This window comes from Macrobrachium rosenbergii, chromosome 46, assembly GCF_040412425.1.
Source record: "Macrobrachium rosenbergii isolate ZJJX-2024 chromosome 46, ASM4041242v1, whole genome shotgun sequence".
Lineage (NCBI taxonomy): Eukaryota > Metazoa > Arthropoda > Malacostraca > Decapoda > Palaemonidae > Macrobrachium > Macrobrachium rosenbergii.
This window is the reverse complement of record NC_089786.1, coordinates 9,415,001-9,442,028: the sequence shown is the minus strand read 5'-3', so window position 1 is coordinate 9,442,028 and position 27,028 is coordinate 9,415,001. Positions and strand designations below refer to the sequence as shown.

The 27,028-nt window shown below is 37.4% G+C and overlaps 2 long non-coding RNA genes across 2 annotated transcripts in view; one reads left to right on the top strand and one right to left on the bottom strand.

Moving 5' to 3' along the window:
- Window positions 1-10,819: 10,819 nt before the first annotated feature.
- On the bottom strand, window positions 10,820-16,393 carry LOC136830041 (uncharacterized). Its single transcript, XR_010850540.1, has 3 exons — window positions 16,125-16,393; window positions 11,485-11,568; window positions 10,820-10,920 (listed from the first exon to the last, which is right to left on the bottom strand). It is a non-coding gene; the product is annotated as an uncharacterized lncRNA (long non-coding RNA).
- Window positions 16,394-16,453: 60 nt separating this feature from the next.
- LOC136830040 (uncharacterized) overlaps window positions 16,454-27,028 on the top strand; it is a 19,471-nt gene continuing 8,896 nt past the window's right edge. The window contains exons 1-2 of the long non-coding RNA XR_010850539.1: window positions 16,454-16,754; window positions 19,596-19,644. This is a non-coding gene — a long non-coding RNA (uncharacterized lncRNA). The remainder of the gene's footprint in view (window positions 16,755-19,595; window positions 19,645-27,028) is intronic.

Below are 27,028 nucleotides of genomic sequence, written 5' to 3'. Positions count from 1 at the left end.
GAATTCTAGGGAATATTCTCAAGACCTTGGTAGTAAGTGTTGTGTTGCTTTTCTCTAAAGTCAACTCTATTAAATTTAAAGGCTTATTGATATATAAATATAAATATAAATATAAATATAAATATAAATATAAATATAAATATAAATATATAATATAAATATAAATTTCTGACTCACATCAGGATCAGAACCCAGGTCTTTAAACTGAAAGAATGCAAGGGGTTGTCCTAGGAATGAAAGGGGACGCTGCATAGAACCTGGGTTCGATCCTGATGAGTCAGAAATTTATTTCTGTTCCATACGTGATTGTGTCTTGATTATTTCTGTATATATATATATAATATATATATATATATATAATATATATATATATATATATATATATATATATATATATATATATATATATATATATATATATGTACATGATGATGTATTTGCTGGGAATCAACATTCCTAGTACTGTTGAAATCAAAAGAAATAAACTGAAAAAAAAAGAAACGCCTTACAGGGCACCGCCGTTATGTTTATCATCCACAAGCGTCCTTCAACATATGACAAGAAAACAATGTCATACAGGTCAACACAAGCCAGAATATATATATAAATAAATAAATATATATAAATGTATATATATACATACATATCATCGGAACTTCCTCCATTATCAAATGAATATCTATGAATGATATTCACTCATAAAACTCACACACACACACACACACACACACACACACACAAGCACACAATAAAACCGGAAAAGGCAGACATACCTTGAGAGCAGAGTAAATTCGTCCGGCTGACAGCTGTAACAATCATGTAGACTCTGAGTACTGTAATGCTGCCTTTAGGACGTCGTAACACGAAGCCATCATAGCTGTTAACTTTCGTTTCTGAAAAGAAAGCAGACATTCAATTTTTTCTTGGCAATTTTAGTTATTGTATAATTGGCTTGTTGCACTCAAACGATTTTCTGATTACAGACGAAAAGGTCAAGAGGAAAGCTACAGTAAATATTAAGAAGTGGAAGTATCAGTATATAGAACGGTATGCACAAATACATACATACTAGATTGTTCATATATAATTCCCCTTGGGTGTACATTGTCCCTAAGCTGCAGTGAACTGGACTTAAAACGATATATGTGGCTTAATATTTGGGAACACGAAAAAAGTTACTTGTTTATCAGTGACAAAAATCTTATAAAAAGAATATTACTTGTTTATCAGTGACAAAAATCTTATACATATTAAGAATATATATTTATGTATATATTATATATACATATATATATTTATATACAGTATATATACATGTGTGTATGCATGTATAGTATCTAAAACATGTATACATAAAAAACATCGAAAATGTGATATACCTTATCAGTAATTGCCTATAACACTTTTGTCATCGAAACTCTTACTACTACTACTACTACTACTACTACCCACTACTACTATTAATACTGTTATCATTACCCAAACTATCATCAGCATCCTTATTACTACTATTCTCGAACAAAAGCCCTGCCAAAAGAATTCGCAAGAATCCGACCAAGCCGGTGTTGGTAGTGGAAGGATTAATAAGACTTGTGTCTCAGGGAGATAAGAGAGGACGGAGGAGGAGGAGGAGGAGGAGGAGGAGGAGGAGGAGGAGGAGGAGGAGGAGGAGGAGGAGGTTTAAGTGTAGCCAGTTGGGCTGGACATGCGCCTCGCGCCCCGACCTAAAGGGCAAGTGTGGGCAAGGGTATATCATCGTGATGGCCGCAGGGCATGTGTGTCTTACTTGGCTGCCCCGGTGCGCTGTTCCGATCAAGGTAAGGAGGTTCCATTCTTCCTACACCCAGTCCGACGTGTCTGTCCGTGCCCGCCTGTCTGTCTGTCTCTTTTCCGGCTTTCTTTTCGACGTGTCATTTATTTTACATTATTTATTAGTATTATAAGTGATCACAGGTTCCATGCCTCTACACAAAACCCAGTCTTCTTTTTTTTTTTTTTTTTGTCATTCCATACAGCAACTGAAATTATCATCTTAATATATAATAATTAACGAGGCCACCAAATCACATTATTTTAGCCTACCAAAGGTTCCCCCTTTGTGAATTTTTCCTTAACGGAAAAGTGAAAAATGGACCAAAATGGAGGGAGGAAAGACGCAGTAAAGAATTTTTGAAACTAAGACAGTGTGCCACCCAATGCATGTTGTACCCTCTACTGTGTTTAATTTATGTCTCGATACAGGCAGACTGAGAGGCAAGGGCCCGTGCACCAAAAAAGCTACCTGCTTGATATAACAACGAATGCCATTTAGAAACATTTCTAACAACGAATATCTTAGTATTAAAAGTTATTTTAGCAAATCATGTACTTTCTGATCTATAAAAAAAAAAAAAAATTACGAGCTACAACAGTAAGGTATTTAAGTAATATTACACAAAAATAATCAAACATTCACACGTAACAAGACTAAACCCTCACGAACTTCCAAAGCAATCTAAACAGAATGTCAGGTCTAGGAAACCCAAACGCTTGTACAAAGCATAAGGGGAAGAAATCCCGACGTGGAAAAAAAGAATAAAAACTGGATCTTATACAGAAGAAAGCTGTACACCTGGATCTTACAACACTGAAGTTACGAGATCATTCTTAAACTAAGCATGGAATAAATTACAGAGATTGAAAGGAGAATCGAAGAAAAACTCGCTCAAAGACCAAGTGAGGGGGGGGGCGGTCTGACTCTCCCCACCTTAGAGGGGATTCATTCTCTCTCTCTCTCTCTCTCTCTCTCTCTCTCTCTCTATCAGCTCAACGGAGCAACGATCAAAATGTTCTTCCAGAACATGGACAAACTGGCTAATTACAGCTGGGAATATCAACAGGCAAGACAGAAGATCATTTTAAAATCCATAACAACAGACTGTTATGGACTGCTTTACCTTGGATCTGCATAGTCAAATACGGGGAGCATGTCCTTGTGAGCATGCGTGTGTAAAGGTCTCCCTATACCGGCACTTGGTCAAGTTATATCTTAATTAGTAATTAAAACCGATTTCTCCATTTCAAAGAAAAATAACTGGAAACAAAGATTGATTCATACTCCCAACAGATATTGATGTTTTCAACGGCTCATTAGGTAAATGCCCCTAAAACAAATATTTTTTTTAAATCAAATATACTGGTCTGTGAAAAAATATAATCGCCAAAAAATAAATTTTGGCTGCAATATTATTTCACAAGTCAGCATATTTAAAAAAAAAAGTAAAAAGTGCGCTGAGGTTTCTTCCGCGCGATCGAGTTTTCTGTATAGCTGCTACAGCGTATAATCAAAGCCACCGAAAATAGATCTATCTCTCGGTATAATGCTGTATGAGCCGCCGCCAATGAAACTTTAACCACGGCTCGGTGGTGGCATATCCTATATCGTTGCCAGAAGCACGATTATGACTACATTTAACCCTAAATAAAATAAAAAAAAAAAACTACTGAGGCTAGAGGGCTGCAATTTGGCATGTTTGATGTTGGAGGGTGGATGATTGACATACCTATTTGCAGCCCTCTAGCCTCAATAGTTTTTAAGATCTGAGGGCGGACAGAAAAAAGTGCGGACGGACAGACAAAGCAGGCAATATAGTTTTCTTTTACAGAAAACTAAAAATTGTTTGACGTCAAAGACCACCTCCGACATTACAACAAACTTTGAACAAGTAGCCACAATGCATTCTTACCAGAGATAACGGCGGTATCGAAAGTCCCATGCTTTATGGTATCATATTTATTGCATTAACTCCGAAAGGAGTACGATTCATTGAAAAATATACCCAGAGCTTTGCATAATGATGATAATCAAACAAATTTAACGTTTCATCTGTGAATGACCAATCATCAAGCCATAGCATCATTCAAGGTCAATTTGGTTTCAACTGGTTAGCTTCAGGGGAGATAGCTGCTTCAGTGGTTCTCAAGGTGAAAATGGGAAATGTTAGCAAGAAATTACCGACAACAAGCAATCAGTCAGGTGGCTTTCGATCCGGTAAATCAAATCAGATGAAGGTAATTACAACTTTAAGAGTAATAATAACTGCAAAAGAGGGCCAGGCAAGACGAAAAGGACCCTACGAAAATTCGGCAAATAAGCCCGTGCTGGCATAAGGACGATTCGGTTTAAATGAGAACACTGGATTCCAAAAGTCGGCTTTAAAAAGTACTGACAAGATTTTGGGCATTTCATTTAACAGGATATTGTCATCTTAGCTTATGCTTCTAAAGATTACAGTAAACCTTATCTATGGTGCGAGGAAATAAATTCAGATACAAGATTATGCGCATGTGAAATGTGAACGGGTAAATATACAGGTCTCACTATATGATGTAGACAAGACATTTGAATTAATGGTAACAGTTGTAAAACACACACTCACTTTGCACTATGGAAATTTGTAAAACATCAAACATCAGTATTGTATCTATAATGAATTATAAAATGCATTCATTTTTCTTCGTTAGTAAAACAAAGCCAATGTTTAAAAAACCCAATTATATGAATATTAACCATAAAAAAACTTTAGATTACAACCTATTATGTCAATTACATACATACATTGGCCTTAATTAGAGCTACAGGATGTAATTTCACTAGTGGAATGCACGAGCAGACAAAATTAAGTAGATTTTAATCAATAATGGACATTCTTTTGAGACACCTATATAAATAACGCAAAGATTACGACCTGTTAATCAGAACCAATACCTATAAAAGAGGCAATGATACATTTAAGCAATGAATTGCCCCATAATTAGATAAAAGATAACTTACGACAGTGAAATTTATATAACGCCTATATTAATTCCTACTAAAACAATATTACGCAAAATACTACAAATACCGTAGATTGTCTGTTGTGGCCCACTCATACCTACCGCACACACATGAACGACCTTAATTAATTCCAATACCAATCTAATTATAATTACAGGAGCTTCAACGGCATGAAATTGGCAATTAAAGATTCAGGTACCTGATAATAACCCTTCAATGACCTTTTTAAGTAAAACGGATCCTTAGGTTACCAACGGCTTCAAAAGTTACATAAAGCTCTCCGGCGTTGTGGGATATGTCCTGTGTTACGAATTTCACTGGACTTTAAGCAAATATTTGTATCTGGTATGGAAAAAATTTTAAATAGAATAGAATATAAAATTTAGCCCAAAGGCCAAGAGCGCTGGGACCTACGAGGTCATTCAGTGCTGAAAGGGAAACTGACAGTAGGAAGGTGTAACAGGAGGAAAACCTCGCAGTTGTACTATGAAACAATTGTAGAAAGGGTGGCAAGTCTGATGAAAGAAAGAGAACATGAACAGAGGTAGAGTAAGAATTAATGCACACCATAAAAACAAAGTTAAAATTAGAAATTAGTTGTAAACGCAAGACTTCTTCCGTTTTGTTTGTTTAAAATAAATCAGTTTTGTGCTGGCAAGAGCTTTTTGTTTTATAGAGCAAATCGTAACTCTTCGACCACTCAAATGATATTCCAATAAAATTCTTAAGCTTAAATCTTGTGAAAGCTTTAAAACTAAAATTTTAACGAACGATGAGTTATGTAAAATTACAGCAAGGAAATTATGTAAGAAAATTCCCTCATACATCCTTTACATTCTGAAAGCAGGCACTGACAGCTTACTGAAGTTCCCATTATGACCATAAATTTTTTACAACTTGCAAAGCAGGAACATGGTATTTTGATCTCTTCCATATGAATCTGTCCCCATTAAGAACAACAATTACAAATACAACAGAGGAGGATTTGACCAGATCAAACCAGTAAACCCTAATACATCCCCTGGCCCTATATGGAGCGTTGTCCCTCGGTGGGTTAACCCCCCCCCCCCTCTTCGTGTATCTTATCCTTTTTTTAGTAGGGGGCAAGGGGGCAGGAGGAGGTGGGGGCAGGAGGAGGGGGGTGCTCAGGTCCCATATAGGCATCTGATTCCCCATCTTCTTCTCCTTTTAACGTGCTTTTTTCCCATTTGTTTCCCCATCTCACCAGATTCAGCATAATAAAATGAATAGCGATAACCTTCAACGATCCCTGGACAGGCGGACAGACCAATAATCTACGGTTTCTCGGGTCACGGAAAAACACCCTTTGTTGCAGAATGTGTGAGAAAACTTTTCTCCCTTCTGCATCTTCTTCTTCCTCCTCTTCTTCTTCTTCTTCTTTTATGCGAGAAGAAGAACACCTTTTAGGGGAGGGCAGATACTCGGGGCTCAAGATTATACACACAATCATTAAATCAAAATTTCATTCGTTATGCAGAGTTACGGCTTCGATGCCCAACGCCATAAACCATTAAGAAATAACATCCCCAAATACCCCTGCAAAATTAGGGAGGGGGCGGCGGCCCGTTGGGAGAATCGATACCGATAGGGTCACAACCCCATGAATTAGTTGAGGCCTCCATTTTAAGATGGCAAAGAGAGCTATGGTAGAACCGAGGGAAGTTGGAGGAGGAGGAGGAGGAGGAGGAGGAGGAGGAGGAGGAGGAGGAGGAGGAGGAGGAGGAGGAGGAGGGGGGGGAGGAGGAGGGGAGGGAGGAGGAGGAGGGGGAGGAGGAGGAGGAGGAAGAGGGGAAGGAGGAGGAGTAGGAGTAGGAGAAGGAGAAATGAAATGGTGCTTTGGGGAAGGAAGAGGGAGAGTTGGTGGGACAGGACGAAGGGTCGGGGGGGGGGGCGTGGGGGTGGAGCTGGCGATTAGAGAGCCACTCCAAGGACGGTGCCTCGAAATGCCATACATCACGGCAGGTAATCATAGAGCCACAACCAATTAATTGCTTCCACAGCTGTAACCCATCTTCGAGGGCCGGACCTGGCGTCTCGTAAGCGTGGGAAAGTGGACACAGATGGTGGTGGTCCGCAGATGGTGTTAAGGGGTCAGACGCAATGGGTGTATTTGATGTCAGGTTAGACCTACACTTCATGGGCGATTATAGATTGGGAGTGTAGTGTGTTTTATAATACGCACATCCATATTCATTTTTTCTCTCTTCTCCTTCCCTCTCTCTCTCTCCCCCCTACATTATAGATGTACGAGTATATTACCACTTCGTATCCACTACAACTTCCCGACGAAGTCAACCCACGGCTTCACAGACTGGCGGACTTTTATTTTTTTTCTCTTTAACACGATTCCACAAGAGCTAACGACCTCTCTTTCTATCCAGAGCCGCTGACCCCGGCTGACCTTACATTCACATAATGAGCAGTTTACGATCTCTAATTAGCCAATATGGCCATAAGTGATCAATGGGTTTATGCTAATTACAACCAGAACGATCAATAAAGCCCGGAGTATTTACGAGCGTTCGTGTTTTGTCACCTCTCCGGTCGGCCCGACCAGGATTTATCGACCATTGTGACCTGGTTTGCGACCTGGATTTACGGCGTCCCCGGAGCTCTGCTGATTCACGGCGCGTATGAAGGAAGACGGCTCGATCACGGAATCCCATAAACATCGGTTTGCAATATCGATCTGTGATGGACCGCTTCTATACATCCAGGTCGTGTATATATACCCGGCGCTGAACTATATCAAAAGCTATCTCACGCACGTAAGGCGCCTTTGCACACAGTTACGTCGTTGATGTTATGTATTTTTTTTAAAATTTTTATATTTGCTTCGATATTGCAGTAACGTACGTTTTTGTTCTGATCTCTGATTTTATTTTATCGTCTGCTTGGCTGAATGCTTATAATGTATCTTCGTTTATCGTCATACATTATATATACATTATATACATATATATTTATATATATACATATATATGTATATTATATATATATAATATGTATATATATATATATATATATATAATAAATATATACGATAATATGATATGTATATGTACAAAAATATGACGATAAACGAAGATACATATAAGCAATCAACCAAGCAATATCTAACCAATATCGAAGCAAATATAAAAATAAGAAAACAGACAAGTATAAATAATACTTATAAGCGTAAAACGAATATTATCTAACCTGCAAATAAGGTAACAATCAGTATTTGCACTCCAGGATTCGCTTCTTCCATGTCTTTATCGGGTAGGGAAAGCCTTCGAAAAGCAGAACCTGAAATGTATATAAAATACCAAATATTAGAATGATCAACGTGAGGACCACAATTGCTGTGGCGCCAGTTACTAAGCAACGAATCAATCAACTTCTTTGACTCTGGAAGAGGTCTTTGATTATAACTGCAGGTTAAAATATAATCGCAAAATATTCAAACCAAAAATGAAAAAAAAATAAATGAACACAACTTCATACAAACGACATGAATATTAACTATCTTACTTACATGGCAATTATCAGCTAAGAAATTCTAAACCAACACTTTCATAAAAACAATTTCAACGTAATCTTTACGTTAAGACTGAAACGCCACCAAACTTCTACTCTAACCAATGCATGCATCAATTAGAAAAAAACTATAATTACCTGTTGCATGATTCAGTGCTGTCCTTTCTCTTCTCTCTCCGTCTCTTCGGTTTCAGATATTCAAAGGCTGAACATGAAGATGATTATTCCCGAAGTGATGGCGGGACTTGCTCGGCAGTAGTGACGCGAAAAGACTACGTATATACATGTTTGACCTACGTGGCATGTATCTATCTATCTATCTATCTATCTATCTATCTATCCATACATACATTATATATACATGTATATATTTATATATCTATATCTACAGTATTATATATCTACATATATATATAGTATATATATATATATATATATATATATATATATATATATATATATATATATATATATATATATATATATATATATATATATATATAAAACATATATTATATATAAAACACTTGTAAAAGCTCGTGTCTGTACTGTATGTGTATGTATATGTATACATATATATATATATATATATATATATATATATATATAATACATATATATATATAATATATATATACAAATATATATACATACATATACAAATATATACATATATATAAATATAAATGCATATACTATATAAATAAATATATATAAATATATATATAATATATATATATATATATATATATATATATATATATATATATATATATATATATATACACGGAACTAGTGTAATACCCCGCAGACTAATGTGTATGTACAGTATAACGTAAAATGGGAAAATTTCCAAGTCATGAACACGCAGCAACAGATCTTGTTTATGACCTGACGAAAAACTCGCGCATAAAGTGGCAAATAACATTTTTTTACTGTAAATGATACCCGCGAACCCACCAGTTGTCTGATAAAAGCCAAAAAGAAATTCGTTCGGAACAGAATTCAATTTTCAAAAAGTAAATAAAAGATGCACATACCTTGTACGAGTCCGTATAGATGTAAATGAAGATTTATTGGGCTATTCAGAAGGACAATTGGGATTCTGCTTTTAAATTCAAAAGGAAAACGATCAAAGAACACCTTATCTTATCAGGTTTCGTTATTGATACAATAAATTTTCATTTAATTACAGAAGGAACTTCTTAAGTTTCTTAGTTTTTTCGGATTTCAAGGACTCGCTCTTTCAAAAAGGGAAACCAATCACTTTGTACATGATACAGAAACTCTAGCCATTAATCAAATGATAGGTTTTAGATCTTTTAATAAATCCCCTAAACATTTTGACCAACTAATAGAAATTTCACTATTTTCACTGAGCTGTACTGTTATTCACGACATAGATTTGAGCAAAACAAAAGGGGGTACAGAAAGCTAATTGAATCTGACAAAGCATGCTTGACCTTTGTAGTGCTTGTACGGATTTTTAGCACATTAAATTTATGAAAAATATTACCTTTACGATACTTGTTTATATATACATATTGTCAAAGTGATCAATCGATATGGTCTTATACCCGTCCTTCTGAATAGCCTTGTTTATACCACGTGCTATTGGAGCCTTCAATACAACTACAAAGAAATATCGACAACTTATGCAACACCAGATACACGTCACAAAACAAATCAATACACATAACAGATATATAATACATAATTCAGAATTAGCCATTAATTAGTAAAACAAAGCATATTAGAAGAAGCAAACATATACATGCACATCGTAAAGCATCAATAACATATAACAATGAAAAATTACACACAGCATAAAGTATGTTAATTCGCAACAATAAAGCAAATAAAACTCAAAGCAACACATATTGGGATAACGTACACTGATACAGAAAAAGCAAATATAAAGCGACTGAGCGCAATTTACCTTAACAAAGACTGATTTTACATCAGGCTTTATTCTGACCAAGTCTGATGCTTTGCCAAAAGCCTTATTCTATCCAAGTATGATGCATCACTAAAACCCTCAGTCCTCTAGCTTGGTACACAACCAAAAGGCTCGTACCTTACCAAAATCACATGTACTATCAAAAGATTTATTCTAGCAAAGTCTGGTGTATCATCAGAAGCCTCATTTTACCAAAGCCTAGAGTATCATTTTAAAGCCCAATTCTAGCAAAGTCTGGTGTATCATCAGAAGCTTCATTTTACCAAAACCTAGAGTATCATTTGAAAGCCCCATTCCAGCAAAGTCTGGTATATCACCAAAAGCCTCATTTTACCAAAACCTAGAGTGGTGTATCATTTCCAAAGCTTTATTACCAGCAAAGTTTTTATATTTGTCAAAAGCCTCACAAAGCTGTAGGGTGATTTATCATTTCCAGTCTTTATTACTAGCAGAGTTTTTGGTATTTTTCTCAGCACTAAAGACCAAAAATGCAATTCAGGTAAAAACAACAGAGCCACTAAATGCCCATGCCAAAGTAACAGCCTTATGGAAACTCCAATAGCACTATGGTATAAAATCACTTACCTCCTGGAGACAGGATCTGAAAAGAAAAAGAGAGAATTAACGAGCTGGATAACGAGAGAAGGTTAATTCTTAAAAAAAAAAAAAAAAAGTTCAAGGTCCTTCCTCCCACTGAGGAAATCATTTACTTTACAATACTGTTAATCCAACATTCTGAAGTGATGTCCTTACTGAATATAGATGAAAGTGACGCATTACATATAACAAAGAACATAGTATACCTCCCAATACATAAAATGAAGAACATATCAGGATAGCAATAGCACGTTACATCAACTATTCCGAATGTAAAATTCCTTGTTCATCAAGAGAAACTGGATGTTAGGTATAACAATGTAGTGCATGTGAAAATTAAACATGCATGTATATAATATATACAAGTGTTTTCACATGCACTACATTGGTCTACTTAACACCCAGTTCCTCTTGATGAATAAGGAATTTTAAATTCGGAATAGTTGATGTAACGTACTAGTGTTACCCTGATATATAAATCTTTATGCCATATTCTGATACATTAAATTGGTGGTCATTCCCTTAAAGGTTTCGCAAAACATTGCTAACTTCGCGATAATAAACTTACCATCAGGTCTCCTCATTCAGAGGTTGGAGAGAGGCTGAGTTTTCATGCTACCAGAAGGAACGATAGTAGCTGAACACCTAATACCTGGAAACAGACGATAAAAAGTGGTTTTAAAAAAGGAAATGTTTATAATGACACAGTCCTGTAAAACAAATAACTAAAACTACTCAAACCTATTGACTCCTGTTATTTAAATATGAAATGATTTAGGAAATTAACCAGTCAGTAATGCATCATACATTGTAGAGGTGAATATGAATATATTTATGTTTACGCATAAATGCATGTCTGTTGCAACGTCAAACTTGATTTCAGGAGTGGATGTAATCACCAGGTGACTCGGAACAATCAGTAGTGCTATCTAAGGAAAGGCCCAGAACTTATCTCTAACAACCTATTAAAACTACGAGGCTAAAATTATAACGTCATAACAACTGTGGCTCATTTATTTATGCCATGTGATTACATGCATATGACATGCACTATATATATATATATATATATAATATATATATATATATATATATATATATATATATATACACATATAGTATATGTATATATATATATATATACACACACATACAGTATATATATATATATATATATATATATATATATATTTATATTTATAATGTGTATATAATATTTATATATAATATATATATATATATATATATATATATATATATATATATATATATATATGTATATATAACATAAGTGTTATACTAGGTGATAAGTATTAATCAAAATATACACCAATGTATACCGAATAACTTAAACAGCGAACAGTTTTTTATTTATAACAAAAATTAAAAATCTCTGCATTTTTCTGTTGCCCAGTATTATCAAAATTCACATTCGAACAATTTTAAATGAATGACCGTCATATTCCTAATGAAAATTCTTTTATAATGACTAGCACTCCTTGTACAATTATAAGAATAAATCAATAACAATGAGATAAGAACGGCGCAGAATGGTCACACGGCAAAGGTAGAAAAACGATGTTTATGATGGTTTTCAGAGCTCTGGATAAGCCTTGGGATTTGTTCTTATTCTACATGGTCACTGAAATGATTTTTCCAATCACAATTGTATATAAGTAAATGATCAGTAATTATACTGACCTCAGTAAGTACCCAAGTGCGCAATGAATATTCTTAAATCCAGCTTTTAATCATTTTGATCCTTTCATCTTTACAAAATATCAGTTCATTTACCTTTTAAAAAACACTGACTCAGAGTAAACTGTTTCTGGGGCTCATTAACAATAACGGCTGTTATAACTTATTTTTTTTTTAATTATCAAAAAGAAAATAGTAAGATTTCAAGCCTTGAAACCCGGGGCCTGATGCCAGAGAACTGTCTTGTAAAGAGATCGGACGACGAGAGGTTATGTGAAAAATGTTCGATTCGGAAAGTGTACGGAGGGAGGAAAGGACAACTTTGTGAATACTAGACCAATGCCGGGGCTGTAATATCCAAGCCCCGCGTCGGTGAATACGTGCAAAGTAGGATTGAAAGGCGCTGTGTATGTGTGGTGAGGAGGGAGGGGGCGAGTTGACGGTTGGCTGATTCTTTCTTCTGTGTAGGTGTATGAAGTGGTTAATGTTGGAAAAGTTTTCTGCACTGGGTCAATCCATGATTCAGTGTTAAATGTAGGAATACCACAATGAACGTTGTATTGTTTATATATATACATATATATATACACACACATATATATAGGCTATACGAGTGCACTTTATGTACAGTATGTATATACCGGCCACAGACGTTTCCATTAGCAGGGTGCCTTCAGAGGATGCTAAACATCATTTAGTACTCCTTACGGTTATTGGAATTTAGTTACTAGCCATTGCCTTTCCTACATGATTGACACTTAACACAGTCGAGTATCCCCCTGCACATTTATCACGTGGTAAACAGGGGCACGATGGGGCTCAAAGGAACATATTTAAAGCTCTCCATCATCTTATCCCTCCTGCTGGTGAAGTTGGTATCATGATCACTAGACCTTCATATTGCACGTTGGCTTCATCTACGCCACACTTTGGGGTCACTTACAGCACAAACGTTAGTCCAATACTAAGACCGAATAAGCAAGATTTCCAATATACAAAAGCAATTTTTTCTATATTCAACACATTTGTACATATGATGATAATCTCTGCATTATCTTTAATTCATATATAATTCACAATAACAATTTCAAAACGGACTTACTCAAAACCAACTTTGACAAACTGCTCGGGACAAAATTAGCATATTCTAACCACACTAGTACTAACGCGCCACTGTCCATACTAACTGAACTGCATTACTCCACAAAAGCATCTTCTTTTCACCAGAACGAATCTAACTTCCTGGCCTATAAGCAACTGCAAAATGGCGTATCAAGCCTTAATTACTGCGTTAATTACAAGGCATAACGGGTGAACTTGACTTTCAAAGTCTGACTAGTTTTCACCTCCTTTCTTGTGCATTAATAGTTCATTGCTAGACAAGGAATGTATATCGGACATGAGAGACAGTCAGACAGACAGACAGATTCATGAACTTCAGATAGGTATAATGAAAGAGGAGAGAGAAAAAAAAAGACTTCGGGAAGCGTATAGTAAGCATAATTTGTAGTTGGCGGGACAAAAGACACTGTGAATCGTGCGGTATATATATTAGAGACTGCCTGATGTATGGTTTCAACGCTTGTGATCCAGATTACCTCGCCGAGGCCCACCCGTTCTAATTATCATACTTTATGATAGGATACTGATCACTTACGCCTGCTACTTTCTCTCGTCGTGTAGTCGGTAGCCGGTCTAGCTTAGGTGCCCAAGAAGGAAAATGAGTAACGTATATAGGAGCATTCCCTAAAATCCAGCATGTCTCCGTTGACTTGAGCGGGGAATTTTGTATCTAGTCGTGAGAGTTGTTAGTCAAGAGCTAGGAGGGTTGCAGAGAGAGAGAGAGAGAGAGAGAGAGAGAGAGAGAGAGAGAGAGAGAGAGAGAGAGAGAGAGATTCAGTACTCCGTCAACATATACCAACGATAGAGAGCCCCACTAGAGCCACCACTGCTTACTAAACCCGCAAGAGCGAAATCATTCATAAGATAGTCTCTCTCTCTCTCTCTCTCTCTCTCTCTCTCTCTCTCTCTCTCTCTCTCGACAGGTTCGGGAAGGAAAGGAGGTTCATTGATCATGAGGCGAGAGTGCTACCTAAATCACTGTCGGGAAGTGTAGACTTGCAAATGACGTCGGTTCTTTTGACTGTGCTAGTACTATCCCGGGCTACCTTATCCTTCGAGCAGCCCTTAAGCAGACGGCTGCGAGTTTCCTTTAAACGTACCACGGTATCTGCTATGCATTCTTTCAAGATTTTCCATCTCCCTTAAAACGACACTAGCAATGAGGAAGCTTTCACTAGTGCCTTCAAGATTTTTATTAGTAAAATGAAAGGCTTTTTACCGGTATAATTTAGTCACTAGTACTAGTGAGGATATTGGTGAAACAAAATTATCTGTATCTAGATTTTCCAAATACACGGAACTACCGTACTACCGCACTTTCTAAAGTGCTATATGCAAAGTTGAATGAAATTTCACTTGCTAATGACAAGAAATATTTTAACTGACAATGACAGACAAAACGTGTTCACCAGGATGGCCTAGTACTAGCTCTAATCATGAGGCAAGTCTAGTTAATCAAGTTTAAAAGCGATATATACATATTGTAAGTGACAACTAAATGAAGGATGTGTGCTTATTATGCTCATCCTGAAGGAGAGAAACCTATGGCACTTAGTTACTCGTACATTCTGTGCACACAGAAACGGTAACCATCCAGTTTAACCACAGAACACTAAGCGCCTGTGGCCGAAACATGTCAGTAGCCAAGGTATACGAAAAATTAAACACTCTCACGTGTTATATATGCATGATGTAACTGGCAATTAAATATGGTGTTTATGTTTTCATGTGGTCATCCTGAGGCCTCGAACTTAAATCTCAGGTCTACGGCACTTAAGCATATTTAGCACTTGGACTGATATTAAGGTGCTATGCTCTACTGGTGCTTGGGCTAGGTATAAGAAAATTAAACACTTTCATGTGTGATATATTCAGGTCGTAACTGGCAATTACATGTGCAATTTATGCTTTCATGCAAACATCCTGAGGTATAGAACTTAAAATCTCTGGCATTCGCCACTCAAGCATATTTAACACTAAGCCTAGTACTAAAGGGGATATGCTCTATTGGTGTTTAGGGCCCAATATTAGTCTAATAATTGTAAAACACATCGGAATCAAGGAGACCTCTCCAGTTACCGAATGCAAAAGTGAAAAAGCCTACAAAAAAAATGCAAATATGGTATTTAAAAGATGCCACCTTCAACCTCATAATGGCGCCATTCGTCGACGACACACCCCTTTTATCAACACTGTTCTGGTATGTAAACATTTACCAAAAAACTTACACTCATCATCGAAGAGGCAAACTTGTGAGAGTTAACGTTTGATAACCGAGATATTTGTCAGTAAGGGAAATATCTTAAAACTACCTGCAATGCAGCTCCCATAAATCAGGCCTATGTACAATGAATGCCATTGGCCTGACGCATCACTTTCCAATCTTACCTGTTGCATCTACAAAGTTGAACACAGTTACTTCACGATAATATCTACGACTGCACGATCGGTTACTTGATCGTGGTGCTGATCGGCACAAATGACAATTACGACCTCGGCGATACAGGAGAGTTAAAGAGCACCAGCGAAAGGCGTCCGACCAGGTGTTGCTCCGGATATCACAGTCTCGCGTTGACATTGTCGTTTCCCGCCGACGAGTAGTAGAGATATCAGTAGCGTATCTCACTTTACAAGACAATTGCAAGCATTTTATTTTCGATAGTGAGTACGAAATTGATTTTGCTTGTATAATTGACGATCTATAAATACGAAGAAAGTCAGTGAGACGGAAAAGGAGGAGATAAGAAGGCGAGGCAGTAGTGTTAGGTAGGAAGACACTACTATTTTAGGTGGAGGAGCCCAGCTTGGGGTTGCAAAATTGAGTTTGACGGTTTACGTTGATTGTGTGCCTTTGGTGTTATGGCTTTTTAAATGGGTTTAGAGTATTTATAATGTGAATTTCCGCGCGTACTCAAAGCGAATGTTATTGTACTTAGCCAGTATAATGTACACGTTCCTTAACAAGATATGGGTGTTCACAAATCGTCAAGAAGATGCTTGCAAATACCCGTGCCATCGGTGAGTATGTACTGCCATATCAGATTTGATAGTGGTAATTCAAAGGTATGGTGACAGACAGTAGGCTAAACCGAGAAAATCGAACATTTATAATAATCACTTTATACTGAGGTGCTGTTGATGACATCAACACTGTTCGGTTAAGCTTCAGATATGACGTTAGAATTTTATCAGCTATATGTCGGAGTTACTGATCACAGGTCATTATAGGCCTAGGCTAACATTCCGTATTCCCAAGAATTTTATATACACAAGATTTCACGATAAGGCTGCTCTTGAAAATATCAGGACGAATACGTGAAAACTCTCATTGCGAAAAAACAAGTATCTCAGTTTAACCGTAGTTGAGTTGACCATTAAATTAAGCAAAGTATGGTGCATGGAGGCAAGTCCCTACATTATGTTAGGTTAGGCCCCGGAGGTTAGGTCTGCTGTCACGTCGTTCTTTTATAAAACCTATAAGCCTTGATTTATTTCATTGTTCCCATGAAGTGAAGTATCACTGTCATAATGAACTACGCTATATAACTAGTCTTTTGTTTCTCAAAATTATATGAACGTGAAATATTGCCAACACGATATTTGCCGGTAGGATAAGGATAAACCAGGCCAGTGGCGTTTTGTTAAAAATAAAACAAGTTTATTCTTTATCAAATGCCACATGAGACAATATTACATCGACAGCTACGAGTCTGTTTAGTTTACACAGACCCGTAGGCTAATAAAATGCCAATAAAACTGCAAACGTTTGTATAGGCTGACGTGTTGATTACTGTCACTGGCTTCATAGTGGGGCTTGCTCTTCCCGCCGCCACAAGCTAGGTAGTCGGTTACCGTCCACACTGCATTGGTGTAGTCAACGTAGGGGGGCGAGGTAGTGCCGTCCGCCTGTAGGCATTACCTTACGTTCTTTGCAGCGTGCCATCGGCCCCTAGCTGCAACCCCTTTCGTTTCTTTTACTGTACCTCCTCTCATATTTTCTTTCTTCCATCATACTTTCCACCCTCTTCTAACAATTGATTTTCCTCCTGTTACAACTTTCAAACCTTTTACATTAAACTCAGTTCAATTCCACGTTTATTCTAACGGAGAGCTTCAGTCAGTCACATCATTTTGACCATTAGTTGTGCCTGCACAGGTACTTTCCTAATTGTGGCCCATAGGTGTAGTGACGTATTAAATAACGGACATAATAGGTTTGGTGTGGACCCCTAGACTCATTAGCCCCACAGAGACATATTGGACGTTTTGCTGTTGCAGTTGTGTTGGTCTCTTGCCTGTTGCTGTTGTGTATTGCAGTCTTAACTGTCAGCGTAAGTTAATGTTATAACCTAGTTCTTTTCCATTAATATTTTGTGACGGGTTATGTTTATGTCCTTTCCCGATTCCTGCTCTGTGTTGCAGTGTTGACTTCGAATGTGGCTGACTTCTAAGGTGAACACTGTATTGTATAATTAGTTATGGCTTTTGACGCCACAAAATTGCATAAACAAATTTTACTTGTTCCCTTTTCTGTAAACCTGGTGTAAATGATATTTTAACAATAAATCTTTTATTGCAAGTTATTTCCAATTTTTTTTTAAGCAAAGGCTAGCCTCAGCCATGGTTTCTTACTGGTACAAGGCCAAAGAAGCTCATATTAACATTAAGATTGTTTAAAAATGTTTACTTGCTTGTAGGTCATCTGGCCACCCAGTAACTAAACCCATTGTTGCTTAGCTCTTTAGACTTGTACAAGGGGTTCATCTTCGATTATCCAGATGAAGTATAAGGGCCAGTAACAATAGTAACAAGTCTCTTGTTTGCGAGTGTTCTGTGGAAGCATCTCCTAATTTGGGGAAATGGATTATATATATGTGTGTGTGTGTGTGTGTGTGTGTGTGTGTGTGTGTGTGTGTGTGTGTGTGTGTGTAGAGCTATTCAACAAAGGGAGCAATTTCTTGGGCGCTGAGAGTTAGGCCACAAGTCCCATCTATCCCCCCCTCCCCCACTGCTTGGATTACTACTCAGAAGATGTGGTGAGAATATGTTGCTTAGCTCAGAGCTATTTATATTTGTAATTAAATATGTATCTCAGCTCTTTTACCAAATCGTGAGATTAAGTGGTTAACTACGCTGTACAGTTTTTGTTAATAGGCGATGTAGGACAGATATATCACAGGTAGTGGCAAGAAAAATTTAATTGTCCAAAGCAAGCTTCATACAGATATGAAAGTCCCTAACCCAACCCAATACTTAAATTCGCTTTTTCATACCTCCTCACTTGGCTGTCCAACCTCACTCACTTCGTTCTGCTTCAATTTTTACCAGTCGTTGTAGAACAGATCCCTACGAAGGGCCTGGAAATTTAACTCACTGGTCTGATTAATTCCGTAGGGGGTTAGTGCCGTCATTGCACCTCAGGTGGTGCACTGTAGGCATTACTTGAGGGTCTTTGCGGCGTCCCTTCAGCCCCTAGCTGCAACCTCTCTCATTTCTTTTACTGTACCTCCGTTCATATTCTCTTTCTCCCATCTGACTTTCAACCTTCCAAAAATTGTTTCCTAGTGCAACTGCGAGGTTTTCCTCCCGTCGCACCTTTCAGACGTTCTTACCATCAATTCTCCTTTCAGTGCTGAATGACGTGATAGGAACAAGCGCTTAGCCTTTGGCCTGAATTCTAGATTCTATTCTATTCTATTCTGTTCTATTCTGGTATGATTAAGCTTCTTTCGTATTTAAATAATAATGTATGTCTAAGTCAGGTTCTTGATATATCTCTCGGTTTCTAGTTTATCAATCAGTTCCTTAATGCATTTTTCAGTTCTTTATGATGATGTTTATCTTTTCTTTCTACTACAGGTTTGGAACCTGGTGGACATCGCAAGGACTTTGCAGCCGTGGAAATAAAGTAAGTACCGAGCAATAAGACTTTTATTTCATGATGCTTATCTGAAGTTTAGCCAAAAGAGGTTTCCTGTTTTCACTATATTCGTTATTAAAGACAAAATGGCGTTGATGCTCCGAAACATAAAATGGGAAAATATCCGGTCTCTGAAAAATGGTGATTTATTTCCGGTATTACTGTTACAGGAATGCTACACATCTTTTCATTCATCTTTATATATATATATATATATATATATATATATATATATATATATATATATATATATATATATATATATATATATATATATATATATATTATCCCACTTTATCCCCAATGAAGCGGCATCTTGATAGTTGTCCGACCTTCTCTAGGAAATAATGGAGCCTAAGAATTACTGCTCCGGTGGCTACTCTCGCTTTCCCCTGGTGGATCAGTACCCCTGTGGCTGTCCCCAGTTATCATATAAAAGTGACTATGTAGGGGGCTAGTGCCGTCGGTTCACCTCATGCGGTGCAGTGTAGGCATTACTTAAGGTTCTTTGCAGCGTCCCTTCGGTCCCTTGCTGCGACCCCTTTCATTCCTTTTACTGTACCTCCGTTCATATTCTGTTTCTTCCATCTTACTTTCCACCCTTTCCTAACAATTGCATCATAGTGGAACTGCGAGGCTTTCCTCCTGTTACACCTCTCAATTTTCCTTTCAGCGCTGAATGACCTCATAGGTCCCAGCTCTTGGCCTTCGGCCAAAATTCCATATTCCATTGCATTCCAAAATTGGGTAGCTCCAGCATCCTTTGGCATCCACCCCACTTCCCTCCAGGTGCCCACATGCCCACTGAAGTTGCGTTGGTCAGTTGATCGCTGGGGAGATTTTGGAAAACCTGAGCTATAATTTAGGCGACTCTGACTTGGCATCGCAGCTGGTAACGTTTGGCCCACACGGACGATCTTGCTCTGCCGAAGGGTGGGAGTTTCGCCCCTTCTGCCCAGCTCGCAAACTATCATCTCTCATAAGGCCATTATTCACGCATTGTTGAAGGTAGGCAGGGAGGGTATAATGTTCCAGTATGCTCGCTGGGCTGGTCTGGATCTTGTGTTCTCGGATGAGGAGGTCGAGTTGAGAGCGAGAGTAGGACAGCTTATTTTTTCAAGCTTTTTTTTTTTTTTACTTTAAAAGGTAAATGAGCATCTTACTTCAGCCGTTACTGGAATATTTGGGTAATACGCCTCTCTCGGTACCAAACCCTTCGATGTAAAACGGGTTTATTTTTTCATAACGTTTCAGTCGGTTATACTTTTGCTTTCAAGACACTGAGCTTCCCCAATTTTCAGGATTGTATTTATGTTACCATAATATATCGAAGCTGAGTATCGATTAAAATTAACAGCCAGGCCAAGTTCAGTATTTGGCTTGATTCTTATATACTTGGAATAAAGTCATTAAAAAATGACGTCAATACCATTGAGGATATTGGTATAAATTTTTATATAATTTGAAGTGCAAGTGACTGTACATTTTTGCTCGAAAAGCTAAGGTAGCACTGAAATAGATTTTATCACTGTACTTTTTATTCCGAATTCCTTAACTAATATGAATTCACAAGCGCACGCAAAGGCGGGGGTGGGGGCGGGGGAGAGAGAGAATGAATCCCACGCAACAGTTTCTTAGACAGAGGATTGGAAAATGTCAAAGCTTGACTAAGCAAGACTGCAAAATGCACGTATAAACAAACACCCAAAATTCCTTGACCGATCTGGTATGTGACTGATATCCTCTGCCGTTACACGGATAATTTTTTTGTTTTCGTTTTCTCTTTATTGCATTTTTATGCGATTGTTGATAAACAGTCTCGAATAATGAAGACTGTAACGTAGCTGGATTACAAAATTAAGACCGTACCGAATTTTATTTCGGTATATTTTATCATATCCCGGTCCACATTCTGTACTGAAGATTGAGCAGGCATTGAATGATATATACATGTATTAATAAAACCTGTGACATACAAGGAGTCATTTGTATACGTGGTAATTAACACTGGCGGAGATTAATAGGTTTGTCCCTTGTTGGCTTTATATCCCTGCGGGCTGCCATACTTAATAGTGACTTCAACTCGCTTCCTTAGGGAATTAGTGCTTACAGTATTCCTCAAGCAATGTTCAGCAGGTTGTTTGTTGTATTGCCCTCTGCCTTTTTAAATTTCATCCATTCCCATCCATCTTTTCTCGGTTATTTTTCCAATTCTTCTTTAACTTTTTCTAGCTCCTGTTTGCACCTTTCATTTAAGAACCCATCCTTCCTTCGAGCCAGTCCTTTGCGAGTCGAGAAATGAATTACAGGATTACTACTACTACTACTACTACTACTACTACTACTACTACTACTACTACTACTACTACTACTACTGTTTTGGATTAATTTCTTACTGCTTTTTAGTGATGAAGTATGTACTGTGCGTTGCAGGTGGCCAACTAACCAGTTTACTATAAGGAAAAATGGTTACAAGATCCACACCTGTATATAATTACAAATGTACATTTATATATATATATATATATATATATATATATATATATATATATATATATTTGATCTTTTAACCATAAAAAAGCGCTACAAAGTGATCTATTTGCGACATAAGAAAAAATCAAACCACAACAACAGCAACAACTATAATAATAATAATAATAATAATAATAATAATAATAATAATAATAATAATAATTGGGACAGAAAAAAATTCGACTCCAACAACACCAAAAATAATAATAATAATGATAATAATAAAATCAGTCACAAAACACCGATAACACGAAACCTTAGAGAAAAGAGAGAAAAAGAAAATATCCGAAGGAACGGGAACTTATACCCAAATGCGCTTTGAGAGCTAATCAGACCCACCTAATACACGGCAAAGGGGCAAAGCGAAATTCGCGTGCCGGCCCGACCGCGATAATATCTCGAAGCATTTGAGGTCTCTCGAGGCCTTTCCCTCGTTGCTGCCTCCTCTCGCAGGCTTCTCTGCAGTCGTCCTTTGGGCTCTGTGGGAGATGCTTCGGGGATGCTTTTCGGGGTAGGGTGGGTTAGGTGGAGTGTTTATTTTTACGTGGTTTTTGGCATGCTTTGAGGACGGTGTGGGTGGAGGAGGGGCTCCGTCAAGAGAGAAGGAATGAATGTGTGTCTGTGATCATTTTTGCTTGTTTTTCGATTTTTTTTTTTTCACTGGTATTTGAGTTGTCCTTGCTTTTTTTTCTATAATTGCTTTTGGGGTTGGAGGTGTTTTTCAATTGCTTTTGGGTCTGAGATTTTTTTTTATTATCTTGTATATGGAACGTTTTATTTTTATTATTTTTTGGGGTTGGTTTGTGGGAATTTAGATGTGCTTTAGGATTGCTTTGTATTGTGGGGTTGGTTTGTGGGAATTGAGATGTGCTTGAGGATTGCTTTGTATTGTGGGGTTGGTTTGAGGGAATTAAGATGTGCTTGAGGATTGCTTTGCATTGTGGGGTTAATTTGTGTGAATTAAGATGTGCTTAGGATTGCTTTATATTGTGGGTTGGTTTGAGGGAATTAAGATGTGCCTGAGGATTGCTTTGTATTGTGGAGTTAATTTGTGTGAATTAAGATGTGCTTGAGGATTGCTTTATACTGTGGGGTTGGTTTGAGGGAATTAAGATGTGCTTGAGGATTGCTTTATACTGTGGGGTTGGTTTGAGGGAATTAAGATGTGCTTGAAGATTGCTTTGTATTGTGGGTTTAATTTGTGTGAATTGGTGTTTCTTGAGGATTGCTTTGTATTATGGCGTTAGTTTGTTGGAATTAAAATGTGCTTGAGTATTGCATTGCACAATAGTGAGTTTGTAGAAATTCACGTAGCTTGTTATAAAATGGAATATTTGTGAGAATGTATACTTGCTTTGAGGATGCTTTCTGAAAGTAAGGAATTAAAGTTTGTGGCAATTTATGCATGCTTGACAGAAGCTAGAGTTAGCGGGTATTTATGCGTGCTCAGGTAAAGCTCTCTTGGCCCTATCCAAAACCCGATCAGCATAAAAACAGCCGATTGGCTGTCAAGCCATAATCAGCCAACAATCCTTTGAATTTCAATGAAAACCTCCCCGAAGGTTTTTGGTACAAGGAAATATCTTGATTTCAATAAGCATTTGGGTTTTGAGCAAACTCCCTTCAACCTTTATAGAAATTTTAGCTGTGAGACTAAGACAGTTCCATTATATTTTATTGGTCACCTCAAGAAATCTATGATAATCTTTTTCCTACGTTTTAACAGACTTTATACAAAGTCTTAATGCAATTCTTTTCCTACCCTGGTGTTAGACTTACTGTAAAACGCACTGTTAAGCCTTTCATTTCTGTTGAGAGTATGGAAACCCGTGTGATTAAAATTGCAGTCCTGATAACAGGCATTGTGCAAGATCCACTGATAAACTCTTGCAGCTGTAGGAGATCATTTCATAAGCAATTGCAATCCTGATGATAGACATAAGAAAATGTCATAGCTTTTGCAACCCTGTTGACTCACTTCCAGAAATATTAATCGACAAGTTTATGTAACACTTCTGACAAAATTAAAGAAATCTGTTGATAAGTTTTTACAGTGCTGTTTCCTATCGTATGAGCTTTTACTTACAGTACTTTCAAGATAAAAGTTCACTAAAGTGTTGCAGTCTTATTGGCAAACATGTTGATAACCATTTGCCTCGATAAGCATTGCACATATGCAGCATAGTAGTCAACCACTTTCCAGTGAAGAGAACCTGCGCCTGCAGACCCAGTCGCACTGACAGTATCCTTGCCTGATGGCTGTTCAGTCGTTTTCTCGTGCTGGTAGACCGGTGGAGCCGCTTTTGATCAACCAGACCTCAGTAGTTATTGAGTCAACATCCCGCCCTTTCAGTTGTGTTTTGCATAGATGGGAGTATATGTGCTGCTAAATGTGGCAGGTGGACCTTTTTAAGTGCTGGGACCTATGAAGTTATTCAGAGCTGAAACAGAAATTGACAGTAAACTGGAGTGAAAGGTGTAACAGGAGGAAAACCTCGCAGTTGTACTATGATTAAATTGTTAGGAGATGAGGTGTTGGAAAGGAAGATGGAAGAAAGAGAATATGAACGGAGGTACAGTAAAAGGAATAAAAGGGGTTGCAGCTTGGGGCCGAATGGACGGTGCAGATTTAAGTGCCGTGAATAGTTGCTTTAGCCAGGTGGTAATTGCACTAGGTAAGCGTGCTTTTCACACATGAAATATGCCATCGGGTCTGTACCAGCCTTCCTCTGTCTTGAAAGTGAGCCTCGTTATTTGAGGGTACACTCACGGTATAAATTTATTTACCATTTACAATTTCTTATTGTGACAAAAACTGTTGAACAGACTAATATGAGAAACCACAGTTTTTTGATGAGTTACGGAAATGCCATCCTCTACTTTATCTTTTTCCTGTCACCTGATTTTTATTTTTATATATTTCAAATCCATAATTGATGAAAGTAACAAATTGTCAAAAAAAACCTTGATAAGTTCTTTGTGGCAAAACGCGTTCACCTTGTCACCTAAATGACAGACATTTTCCTGACACGGGATTACCCAAAGGGGAACCTTCCAAAAGGCTTAATTCCCGTACCTTCTTCCTTTCGCCCTTTCTTCAATATCTTCTCAGTATTTGACCGAGGAGTATTACCTGTATTCCCGGGGTTTGTTCTATGGGCACTAAGTTCCACGAACACACCCATAAGCCATTAAAATCACTACGCTCAGAGATATTCCATTAGCAATAACCAACGTTACCCGTATTTGATAAAGAGCAGCAGGGAGATTAGTGAATGCGGTAGGTAGGATCCTGCGAAAAGTTTAGTGTATTTTATATATATATATATATATATATATATATATATATATATATATATATATATATATATACATACACTAGCGGTATATAGTGGGGCGGCACCTGGGCACGTGGCCCCAATGAAAAAAATAATGATAAAATAATAATATTGAAGATTTAGATAATAATAACAAATAAATATAAAATTGGGAAGAAATTAAAAACCAATTAAAGAAATTTTTCAGGATCCGCTAGTGTATATATATATATATATATATATATATATATATATATATATATATATATATATATATATATATATATATACATATATATATAATATAATATAATATAGTGATCACTGCGACATTCACACTTTACCTAGTAAATTGTGGATGAAGCCCGCCCACCACCTCATGCAGAAAACTTCCGCCTCATTAGCAGCTTCATACTCTTGAACAGATGGGACATCAACAGCCCGTTAAACCCTCTAGCGCTCTGCGCTATTCCCTTTTGTGAGTATTAAATACTGGTTAATGGGAACAGTATATATCATTCACATACTTCCGTAAAATCATACACCTACCGGGAACAGTTAGTCAGTCCATATGCGGCACACTGCAGGCATTACTTGAGTTCCTTTGCAGCTGCAACTCCTTTCGTTCCTTTTACTGTACCTCCTTTCATATTCTCTTTTTTTCGTCATACTTTCCTTAACCTTCTCCTAAGAATTTATTCATATTGCAACTGCGAGGTTTTCCTCCTGTTACACCTTTCAAAACTTTTACTGTAAATTTCCGTTTCAGCTTTGTATGACCTCCAAGGTCCCACTGCCTGGCCTTTGGCCTAAATTCTATATTTAATTCAGTGAAGAAGAGGTTCATTCATATAGCAAAACCCCCACGTCCCCTGTTCATCTCAACCGCTCCCCACCGGCGCCCTCCCCCCCAATGGCTCCCATCACTCCAGCCCCTCAGAAAGAGTAAAGATCCTTTCCATAGATCAAACAGTGGTATAAACTGCCCATTCTTCAAGGGCGGTGGAAGGCCAGAAGTAAATTAGCCGAGCAAAGTGAGTACATTAAGTGCGGCCGCGAGATGCCGAATGCTGGCGGGATGAGTTACCTTCCAGATCGGATCGCCGATAACCTGAATGATAATGAGGGAGGTGTGACTGACTGACTCTTCGAGGCCCTAGTGAATGGCGCCCCAAATTTAACGCCCTCGACCCCCAACCCCCCCTCCCGCCTCTCCGGCTGCGGCGGCGGCGGCGGCAATAGTCATGAGGATTCTTTAAGAGGCAGTCTCTCTCTCTTTCTCTCTTTCAGTAAGTATATATATATACATATATATATATTATTTAAATATATATATTATATATGTATATTATATATATATATATATATATATATATATCTATATATATCTTTGTTAATTTCAAAGCTTTATATATAGGCTATATATATATATAAGTTATGTATATATATATATATATATATATATATATATATATATATATATATATATATATATATATATGTGTATATATACTGTATATCTG